Raw genomic sequence first — 12,280 nt, 5'->3', positions numbered from 1 at the left:
CCGATAGTTACGTTATTTAAGGAAACAGGAAGTGGTCAGCCACATGTGAAACGTCAACCACGACCTGCAACAAATGATGATGCCCAAGTTGCTGTCGCGGCTAATCCGCACATCAGTGGCAGACAAATTGTGCGAGAATCGGGAATCTCAAAAACGTCGGTGTTGAGAATGCTACATCAACATCGATTGCACCCGTACCATATTTCTATGCACCAGGAATTGCATGGCGACGACTTTGAACATCGTGTTCAGTTCTGCCACTGGGCACTAGAGAAATTACGGGACGATGACAGATTTTTTGCACGCGTTCTATTTAGTGACGAAGTGTCATTCACCAACAGCAGTAACGTAAACTGGCATAATATGCACTAATGGGCAACGGAAAATCCATGATGGCTGCGACAAGTGCAACATCAGTGACTTTGGCGGGTTAATATATGGTACGGCATTATGAGAGGAAGGATAATTGGCCCCCATTTTATCGATGGCAATCTAAATGGTGCAATGTGTGCTGATTTCCTACGTAATGTTCTACCGATGTTGCTACAAGATGTTTCACTGCATGGCAGAATGGCGATGTATTTCCAACATGATGGATGTCTGGCACATAGCTCGCGTGAGGCTGAAGCGGTATTGAATATTGAATAGTATATTTCATGACAGATGAATTGGTCGTCGAAGCACCATACCAATGCCGCCACGTTCGCCGGATCTGACGCTCCCGGATTTCCTTATGTGTGGAAAATTGATGGATATTTGCTATCGTGATCTACCTACAGCGCCTGACAACATGCGTTAGTGCTTTGTCAATGCATGTGCGAACATTACGGAAGCCGAACTACTCGCTGTGTTACACGTATTGCTAAATGCATTGAGGTTGACGTACATCATTTTGAGCATTTATTGCATTAATGTGGTATTTATAGGTAATCACGCTGTAACAGCATGCGTTCTCAGGAATGATAAATTCGAAAATGTACATGTAACACCATGAATCAACCGAAATAAAATGTTCAAACGTACCTACGTTCTGTATTTTAATTTAAAAAACCTACCAGTTACCAACTGTTCGTCTAAAATTGTGAGTCATATGTTTGTGACTATTACAGCACCCTCTCACACAAAGCGAAAAAAGTGGCCCAACTAAAACATTCGTATTTCTTTACATACTACACGAATATGTAATAAAAAATGGTGGTTCCTATTTTAAAAATCCGTTTGACCTATGGCAGCGCCATCTAGCGGGCCAACCATAGCGCCATCTGGTTTCTCCCTTCAAGCTGGACAAGTTTCGTTCTTTTTAGTTTTTTCGTTTGATGCTTATTTCGTGAGAGATTTGACCCGGTCATTATCAATGAACTACCCTGTATATATATATATATATATATATATATATATATATATATATATATATATATATATATATATATATATATATATATATATATACTTGAGTATTTCTGGTATCTCAACTGCAGATTTTTCAGCGCTCATTTAACTTTAGGACTCTGTATCTCAGAACGAACAAAAATTGACTTGTACCACAATTGAAATAAGCTCTTCATTTGTCTGAATAAAGTATCCTGAGCGAGCAAGCACTGGTGCAGATAGCCTGCTGCCGACGTGAGAGACTACAGATAAGTAAAGAGCCTTAGAAAAGACTGTGTAATTATTGCCACTCAAATGCTCTTGTGAAGCTGGCAACATTTGACTTTTCAGTAATGGAGGTGTTGAGTTGACAACACATAGAACATTATCAATAAAAACTTAATTATACTTAAACAGCGATTTCATTTCAGACAGTAACTACCTCCCTGCCGTATTTAGCATTCGCAAGTTTGTACTAATTCTGAGCCCGATCTTCTGCACAATATGAACGGTAACCAAGGAACAATAAAGATCCGTGTTTACTGTTGTACGAGTGTGCGCGGGTACACGATAAAAGGTACTGGAGGCTCGAACTGGTTTTCAGCGGTAATACCGAGCGGTTATACTTAAAGAGCAGCTGCTTACAGAGGTCCAGTGTGGGCAGCAGTTACTGTATGGCTGCGAAAGATGGTAGCTGATACTGAACCGACTCAAGCTGGGAAAATTGGTTCCAACTCTGGACGCAAGGTGCAAATCTGGGATTGTGAATGCTACAAATAAGTATAAGAATGATGATTAATTGAAACCCTCAGCTGGCGACATGTGTTGTTGACATACCTTGATGGCGACAGCTGAAAATGTGTGCCCCGACCGGGACTAGAACCCGGGATCTCCTGCTTCCATGGCAGACGCTCTGTCCATCTGAGCCACCGAGGATACAGATGAATACAGCGAGTGGAGGGACTTAGCTTGAACGCCATGCTCTCCGCCTCGCCTATCGCATCCGTCTCCCCTCCCCCATGCAGATCCTGTACGATCTCATTCCTTTCCCCCACCTCCTCCTTTTCCTTGAAAGGATATGGATCCTGTACACCTCCCGCAAACTTGACCCTCCTCACCCGCTTGTGTCACCCACCCTCTCCCACCCCCGCCCGCTGCCGCACCTGTATTCCCACGTCCCACCCGGTCTCCATCTCTCCACCCTCCTTACCCTCTCCCAAGGTATCTTCCGGCAGCTCCCCCTCCCTGATGAAGTCCTCCTCCCCTCCATCTACCCCTCCTATCAACTTTGATCCTACCTGCCCCCACTTCCTGTGGCCTCTCCACTTGGCACCCTCCCTCCCTTCTCTTTCCTTTTCCCCCATTCCCTTCCTCCACCCCTCTTCCCCCGGGCTCCCCCCTTTTTTTCGCTCCCCTCCCCCTGTCTCCCTTGCCCATGGCATCTGCCCTCCCCTCTCCCTGTCCCCTTCCTCCACCCCCCCTTGGCAGGTCCCCGGACTCGCACACGCTCAGTGAACATTCGCGCGCCGGAGATCATCGCCATCAGTGTCTCGTGTGTGTGCCTTCGTTTTGTGTTCAGTGTCCTTTCGCCGTCACGCCACCACTGTTCACGTGTGCCGTTGCAGTCATCCGTGTTATGTGCGCTGTGTCACCAAGTGTTAGTGTTTTCCTCATCCAGCGTGAACGGCTTCATGTTTACTGTTTTTTTGTATTTACATTTTTTGCCCGCCGTTTTTATTGTATTGTCTGTGACACCTATATGTTATGTTATTGTACCACTCGATGCTGAAGAGCAGGGTAATATGCTGCTGCCAGCCCACCTTGTATTGAGATGATTAAAATTACAATAAAGAAAAAAAAGGGACTTATCCCTTGCACGCTTCCCATGAGACCCACATTCCCAACTGTCCACAATCTACATACGTAATGTTCCTAATAGATGCTTTGCCCATCCACTCATTACTCGCGCACACTAAGGTGACGATTCCCGTACGTGTTCGGGCAACCTGTGCGCATTCGCACGGACGAAGGTCAATGGCCGGGTAGTCAGTTAACTATATATGAAGATAGTAACTGTTCTCGAAAGAACCTTAGTGGGAGCGAGTAATGAGTGGATGGGCAGAGTATCTATTAGGAACATTACGTATGTAGATTGTGGACAGTTGGGAGTGTGGGTCTCTCGGGAAGCGTGCAAGGGATAAGTCCCTGCAGTCGCACTATTCGTCTGTGTCTTCGGTGGTTCAGATCCCATGTAAGTAGGAGATCCCAGATTCGAGCCCCGGCCGGGGCCCACATTTTCAGCTGTCCCCATCAAGGTATGTCAACAACACCTGTCGGCAGTTGAGGTTTCAGTTAATTATCGTTTATTCTAGAGAAGCTGCACGGTCATCAATGGTATCCGTTCTTTCGAGAACAGTTACTGTCTTCATATAAGTATAGGGATGTTTCCACATGTGATGGATTAGGAAGCCCAGGCGTGGAAAGAAAACGTCATACAAGTTGTAAAGGCTTACTGTTGGTTTTATCGTTAAACGCCGCTTACGGAACTTGTTCAGTGTGAGTAGCCGAGACGTCGACGAGCTGGCAGCAGTTCCGGTGGAACCTGAGCAACGCGTTCCCTCAGATGAGGAAGGCGCCGAACGTGTCCCTGGTAAACGCGTTCTTTCAGATATCCCCAGAGCCAAAAGTCACTTGGATTCAGATAAAGTGGTTTCGCAGGCTCTTCATCTGGAATGCACCTGGTGATAACACATTCGTGGAAGGCTGCATTAAGTGACATAAGGTGTTACCCCATCTTCTATGAAAAAGTGGCTTCCAAACAGTTGCGCTCTTCCAAAGCAGTAATGACTTGCCGTACAAGGAGACTGCGATAACGTGCAGACGTCAGTGTAAACCTGACAGGCCCTCTGGATGTATTCTCTTCCCAGAACGACTGCCCCATAATAAAGATGCTGGAGAATCTGTGCCACACAGTTACATACGCCGAGTGCAATGGCTTTTCGTGCACAACGTGAGGTTTCAGTTGCTACACCGTTTCTATCTTGTACGGTTACCAGTGTGAAATAAGCCGTAAAACGTTCCGTAGCGCTGACAGTGTGATCGGCAATTACCGTGACACTGCGCCAACAGTACCACTACGAGGTGGAATCCAAAATTTTCGGGACTGGTGCTGCTACCTGGAAAGTAGGAGTAGTATATCTTTGCACCGCTAGGTGGCGAGAGATGCATATCTGATGAGCCATAGTGCGGAGTGGCATTCAGCACGGAGGACGTGTTGCGTGTCCACAGTGATTTCCATAATACTCTGTGTTTGGTGTGGTGGCAATTTTGCGATGGTTCCGCGAACAGAACAGCGGTTGTGTATCAAATTCTGTGCGAATCTCTGGAAAAGTGCTACGGAGACTTTTGCAATGATTCAACAAGTGTGAGGGGACAGAACACAAGCCGTACGCGAGTGTTTGAGTGGAAGAGCTCGGGCTTTCCAAGACCCAAAAAAGCGAGGCAGGTGAAGAGCAAAGTGAAGAGCATGATCAAGGTTTTCTTTGATACCAAGGGAATTGTGCACAAAGAATTCGTCCCACCCAACTAAACAGTGAATTCCGCGTACTGCTGTGACGTTTTGCGACGGCTCCGTGAAAACGTGCGGCGGCGACGGCCCGAACTTTGGCGTCAAAGGAACTGGCTGCTGCATCACGACAACGCGCCTTGTCCCACGCCCTTGCTCACCGTGAACTTTTTGGCAAAAAACAACATGGCGGTTGTACCCTACCCACCGTACTCGCCAGATTTGGCACCTTGCGACTTCGCGCTGTTCCCAAAACTGAAGCTCAAGTTGAAAGGCCGTCGGTTCGATACACTAGACAGGATTCAAGAAGCATCGCTGGCGGCGATCAACACCCTGAAAGAACAGGACTTCCAGAAAACGTTTGACCAGTGGCAGATGCGCCAGGACCGGTGTGTACATGCGGATGGGAACTACTTCGGGGGTTATGGTGACCATTAGTCCAAAGGTAAGGTTTTCAACGGATGGCAGCACCAGTCCCGAACATTTTCGATAGCATCTAGTATCTGGGGCACGAGCTGGTCGGTCAGTTACTGCAACAGCAACTTCGTCAATAACCTGCACCGAGATAGGACGGCTGCCTCTTCCAGGTGCCGCGCCAAGCTCGCCCGTGTATTTCAGTTTCACTATCATCTTCTTTAAACCATTAAATGACATCGGAACTCTCGTCTGATCTATCAGTCATCGATACTCCCTCAGTGCAGTACCGTAATTGCTGCCGTTCACATAAAACAGTTTCACTAATAGCGGACGTTCTCCCTTCTCGATAGCCGTACTCTTCACGGGGCTTGTCAAATGACAGAGTGGATATGATTACCGTCATCCAAACAGTGGGCAGCGCCCGATTTGCAAATCGTGGCCACAATCGGAACTAATTTGATTTCCAGCGTAAACTGTTTCCGTATTAACGTATTTGCATATGTACCAAGTTTTGCTGCCATTCAATAATTACAGCCCACACTGGACCTCCACTGCGCTGCTACTCAGCTGCATTTTAACTATAACCACTCAGTATGATAAAGACAGGCGTTTACGATCTCAAGTAGGGTAATATGCAAGCGATAAATACAGGGTGTTACAAAAAGGTACGGCCAAACTTTCAGGAAACATTCCTCCCACACAAGAGAGAAAGCATGTTATGTGCACATGTGTCCGGAAATGCTTACTTTCCGTGTTAGAGCTCATTTTATTACTTCTCTTCAAATCACATTCATCATGGAATGGAAACATACAGCAACAGAACGTACCATCGTGACTTCAAGCACTTTGTTACAGGAAATGTTCAAAATGTCCTCCGTTAGCGAGGATACATGCATCCACCCTCCGTCGCATGGAATCCCTGATGCGCTGATGGAGCCCTCGAGAATGGCGTATTGTATCACAGCCGTCCAGAATATGAGCACGAAGAATCTCTACATTTGGTACCGGGGTTGCGTAGACAAGAGCTTTCAAATGCCCCCATAAATAAAAGTCAAGAGTGTTGAGGTCAGGAGAGCGTGGAGGCCATGGAATTGTTCTGCCTCTACCAATCCATCGGTCACCGAATCTGTTCTTGAGAAGCGTACGAACACTTCGACTGAAATGTGCAGGAGCTCCATCGTGCATGAACCACATGTTGTGTCGTACTTGTAAAGGCACATGTTCTAGCAGCACATGAAATCATGATAACGTGCTCCACTGAGCGTAGGTGGAAGAACATGGGGCCCAATCAAGACATCATCAACAATGCCTGCCCAAACGTTCACAGAAAATCTGTGTTGATGACGTGATTGCACAATTGCGTGCGGATTCTCGTCAGCCCACACATGTCGATTGTGAAAATTTACAATTTGATCACGTTGGAATGAAGCCTCATCCGTAAACAGAACATCTGCACTGAAATGAGAATTGACACTTTGTTGGATGAACCATTCGTAGAAGTGTCCCCGTGGAGGCCAAACAGCTGCTGATAGTGCCTGCACACGCTGTACATGATACAGAAACAACTGGATCTCCCGTAGCACTCTCCATACAGTGACGTGGTCAACGTTACCTTGTACAGCAGCAACTTCTCTGACACTGAAATTAGGGTTATCGTCAACTGCACGAAGAATTGCCTCGTCCACTGCAGGTGTCCTCGTCGTTCTACGTCTTCCCCAGTCGCGAATCATAGGCTGGAATTTTCCGTGCTCCCTAAGACGCCGATCAATTGGTTCGAACGTCTTCCTGTCGGGACTCCTTCGTTCTGGAAATCTGTCTCCATACAAACGTACCGCGCAACGGCTATTGCTCCGTGCTAATCCATACATCAAATGGGCATCTGTGAACTCAGCATTTGTAAACATTGCACTGACTGCAAAACCACGTCCGCGATGAACACTAACCTGTTGATGCTACGTACTGATGTGCTTGATGCTAGTACTATATAGCAATGAGTCGCATGTCAACACAAGCACCGAAGTCAACATTACCTTCCTTCAATTGGGCCAACTGGCGGTGAATCCAGGAAGTACAGTAGATACTGACGAAAGTAAAACGAGCTCAAACATGGAAATTAAGCGTTTCCGGACAGATGTCAACATAACATCTTTTCTTTATTTGTGTGTGAGGAATTTTTCCTGAAAGTTTAGCCGTACCTTCTTGTAACATCCTGTCTATATTACCACGATACGCAGCGGTTCCTATGATTGACTTACAAACCATATTAAAAAATCTTTAACTCTGGAAGGTACAAAAGAGTTTACACAGAACTTCTTGAGTACTATGTTTGGATCACAGCGAAGTGTGCTACATCTTCATCTTCACTAACAAAGCCCCTGTCATTCCTAACGACATACAAAAAGATATGGAGTCAGTGTAGGAAATGTATGAGGACCGTTGCTGTTGATGTTATTAATTAACGATTCACTGTATTGTATTAACTGCAATATCATACAGGGTAACACACGGGAGACGGACGGTTTTGAACTGCGTTGTACTGAGGGGGTGGTGGTGGGAGGTGGTCGTGGTGGGGATAGATCTGATCCACACAAGACGCCATTTCATTTACTCAGTCACTATGGAGCAGTGGGACTTGCAACGTCGACTATTTGTACATGACAGTTTCGTGAAAAGTGGTGAGTCTATTATTGCTCCGCAGCGATTGTTTCGTGCGTGGTTTAACGTCGGTGGACATGGAGCTGTTCTGAGCCGTAACACAATCCTCATATGGGTGGAAAACTGCAGATCAACTGGAAACATTCTGGATAAGAAGCATCCTGGTTCGAGACGCAGAGTAAAGACACCATAAAATGTTGAAAGGGTAAGGAAAGCGGCAGTCAAAAGCACAGGACGGACAGCTAGACGTCATGCTAGTGAGTTACGAATCAATCGTGAATCGGTTAGACGAATTTTGCATAAAGAATTAAAATTCCATGCCTACAAAATGCTCATTGTCCAACAACTTAATGAAGCTGATTCTGCTGTACGAGAAGACTTCGCTTACAAAATGCAAGCGATTTCGGGATCGAATGAAAATGAAATTTTATTGATGACAGATGAAGCTCATTTTCATTTAAACGGGACCGTGAATAAGCAAAACCTACGTTACTGCGCTCCAGAGCAGGCACACCTCATCCAGCAGCGTCTTCTGCACTCAGAAAAAGCAACAGTCTGGTGTGCTTTTGGCTCTGCTGGCATTGTTGGACCTTATTTTTTTGAAGAGAACGCGGCCACAGTTAGTGTTAATTCGGTTCGTTATATTCGTATGCTTGAAACATTCTTGAAACCAGAACTACGAAGACGACGGATCCCTTTAAAACGCGTTTGGTTGCAGCAGGATGGGGCAACGTCGCACACCGCAAACACTTCTACTAGGCAGTTCTTAGACGCATGTTTCCTGGCCCGATTATCTCACGTTTTGGCAATGTTCCTTGGCCTCCCAGGTCTCCCGACTCGTCAGTATGCGACTTTTGTGGGGGTACCTTAAGAACTGTGCTTATAACCACAAACCATGAAATTTGGACGAGTTGAAGAATGCAATCATTCAAGAAATTGCTGCCATCCCTGCAGAGATTATAGTCCGTGTGATGGAGGATTTTCAGAATAGAATTAAGTCGTGCATTCGAAATGATGGACAGCACCTTGACGACATTATTTTTCATAAATAAGTTTGTTAACTGAAATGGCAAATAATGAGATTTGTTTTTGTGCAAATAAACATGCATTAATTTTAAGGTTGGCTGAGTATTATTTCATTAAAAACCGCGTGTCACCCTGTATTTTCACGGGTGATGTAGTTACCCGTGATAAGTTTGTGTCAAATGTCAGTTGCAGCAACATTTAGTTACATTTCAACAAAAAATCTGCTTGGTGTGTGTACTTCGAACTTGCTCTTAATGGAAAGAAATGTATACGTGTTCGCCACATGAAACGTGATAGCTTTTTTTTTCAGTATTAATGAGTTACGTCATTCAAATATCTGAGGGGGAAAATGCGCAGAGCCATGAAGCAGAACGATCTCATTGACTCTAATGCACGTAAAGGAAATGGTAGTCTAGTGTTCGTTGGTAGAATAATAGGAAAATGCAGCTAATTTACAAAGGAGATGGTTGGTTGATTTGAGGGCAGTGGACAAAAAAGCGAGGTCATTGATCCCGTCTGATTAGGGAAGGATGTCTCAAGTGGCTCTAAGCACTCTGGGACTTGCGCGCGACCGCTACGGCCGCAGGTTCGAATCCTGCCCCGGGCATGGATGTGTGTGATGTCCTTAGGTTAGTTAGGTTCAAGTAGTTCTAATTTCTAGGGGACTGATGACCTCAGAAGTTAAGTCCCATAGTGCTCAGAGCCATTTGAACAATTTGAACTCTGGGACTTAACTTCTGAGATCATCAGTCGCATAGGACTTAGAACTAATTAAACCTAACTAACCTAAGAACATCATAGACATCCATGCCCGAGGCAGGATTCTAACCTGCGACCGTAGCACCAACGCGGTTCCGGACTGAAATGCCTAGAACCACTTGGCCACAGCGACCAGCTAGGGAAGGATGTTGAAGGAAATCGGCCGTGCCCTTTGCCTAGATCGATTTAGGGAAATCGCAGAAAATCTAAATCAGGATGGCCGGACGCGGGTTTGAACTGTCGCCTTCGCGAATGCGAGTCCAGTGTGCTAATCTCCGCACTACCTTGCTCGGCCTACAAAAGTGTCTGCACACAAAACATTTCTGCGCAGGTCGGACTAACCGAAGAGACTGACCGTATGCGAAGAGCAGCGGCGCGGGTGACCACACGTCTGTCTGATCGCCGAATGAGTGTGACAGAAACGCTGATAAATCTTCACTGACCGACAGTTAGAGACGGACGCACTGCTTCTCGCGACAGCTTGCTTAGAAAATTTCGAGAACCTTCTTTCATGGCAGGAACTTCGTACATCCGTTAGCTCTATACGGAAGAGATTTACAGACACCAGTCACACAAAACAGCTGAATCCGATAGACACATACGTGATCGGACTGGCAAATCCCAACATGTAAACACGGCACCGAAAATCGGTTTCTCAGATGAGTTGCAGGTAGACGTAGTGTCAGAGATGTGTTATCGACAGCTAAGGCATGGCTGCATGATGGAATAGCGACAGGCGAAGAGCGAGTTGCGTGAGGAACAGGCTACTTACACGTGCTGCTCGAGGCGACGCGTACCTCAGTGGATTCGGCTCCCCGTCGGCTATCGCGGGACGCTCGTTCAGCGGTGCATCTGCAAAGAAAGAAGACGTCATTTCCGGGTGGGCTGCGGCCAGAAAGCGAGTCTTGTTGTTGTTGGCGCTGCGGGCAAAAGACGTGTCTCTCCGCGGCTGGTGCACTCGGAGCGCCGTTGCCGTGGAAACCTCCGGGCTGATCTCGTTACGCAACAACATAAGGGCTCTGCCAAGAACCACTCGGCGGGCGCCGGTTTCCGGCGAAACGGCACACGAGTGCGGGAATTTCCCCTGGGGCGTGCAAGGGTCGTTGTGTGTCGCAGTTCCCGGACACTGGCGTTCAACATGATGTAGCGTAATTAAACCGCACAGTGCAGAAAATGCCTCGAGTTCCAGCTGCGTTTAGTTTTAGGCACGTGAATCTATGGGTCAAGTGAGCGGTCGAGTTTCACCCGACTACTTTGACTTATGACGTACCGTGTGGCGTCATGAGTTTACGTTGCGAAGGATGTAAGCGGCCTGTTACTAAACCGTTTTCTTAAATTAAATTTATTGGCTTTTTGCTGCAAACAATACAACAATTACTACTGCGTATGTTACTTGCTGTAACGTAGCAAACTATTACGAATTGTCACCTTGCACCGAAAGCTTAGACTGCCGTGGAGACGGGAGGATAGCCGATTTTGTTCTCACGCTGACACAGCTGACGCTGGCTGTTGGACCGGGCGGGCAGTATACCTGCCTAACGCTGCGTGCAATACTGCGTGCAAGTTCTAGGGGACTGATGACCTCATATGTCAAGTTCCATAGTGCTCAGAGCCATTTTCTTTTGAGCCAACCTCTCTCTCGACGAAGTATGCGTACTCAACGACCGCAAAATTGCTCAAATGCTTAGGAGAATGGAGATAAAACATCTGTTTAACTATGTAAGTCCATGTCTGTTACTGTGTGTGACGACCTTTCTGACGGGAAATCGCGAATCCAGTCGCATATATGAGACGATATTCCGCACGCACGCAATTTGATTAGAAGCCACTTGAGAGCAACAGTGGAAAAACCTGTTAGAAATCCATCTATATTCAATCCGATGGAGCTCCCGCGTCGATAGCGCTCAATAAAGCGCGCGAGTAGGGAATTACCCGTGTTTCGCAGAGCCGTGGTCAGTTAGTGGAGGGGTAAACAGTTTCTGGCGGAAAGTGCCGACCTATTCCATTCAGGCTGCGGAAGGAACAGCTCGCGGTTCTTTTTATGAGCCGGTAGAGTTGGGGCTCTGCTAAGCCATCCACGTTTTATGGCGTCGGTGAGGTGTCTAGCGCGTAGCAGCGGCAGTTTCTGACGATGCAAAAGACGCAACAGAAGGGGAGGAAGATGTGTGCCGTTGTGCGCTGTTAAACGAGGGCGCTCCGCACCTGCTGACGACCTTTGGCTTCAGCTCGAGTTGATCGTAAAAAGCTTGTGAACAGCGCGAAGGAAGCGCAAAGCCTCGCACGTTCTCCTCGTAGTGAGGTCGTTTAGAGGAAACATTTTTTCTGTTGTCGTTGTCCTTTTGATTGACGCTTATGAGCGGTCGTTATGTTAAGCGGGATTTGTGGAGCTTGAAGGCTTATTTCGGTGGCAGTATCAGCGACAGTGGGCACTTTACATGTTCACTGTCCTTCTTTCCTTCGGGTGATACCATTGTGATTCTGGAGCAAGTA

At 46.8% G+C, this 12,280-nt stretch overlaps 1 protein-coding gene across 1 annotated transcript in view; it reads right to left on the bottom strand.

Moving 5' to 3' along the window:
* Nucleotides 1-12,280, bottom strand: part of LOC126355632 (cGMP-specific 3',5'-cyclic phosphodiesterase) — a gene marked incomplete at its 3' end in the record, with an annotated part of 1,336,169 nt that overhangs the window by 1,135,367 nt on the left and 188,522 nt on the right. Inside the window, exon 2 of the mRNA XM_050005998.1 lies at nt 10,563-10,642. The remainder of the gene's footprint in view (nt 1-10,562; nt 10,643-12,280) is intronic.

The sequence above is a fragment of the Schistocerca gregaria genome, chromosome 3 (genome assembly GCF_023897955.1).
Source record: "Schistocerca gregaria isolate iqSchGreg1 chromosome 3, iqSchGreg1.2, whole genome shotgun sequence".
NCBI lineage: Eukaryota > Metazoa > Arthropoda > Insecta > Orthoptera > Acrididae > Schistocerca > Schistocerca gregaria.
This window is presented reverse-complemented; position numbering and strand designations above follow the sequence as displayed.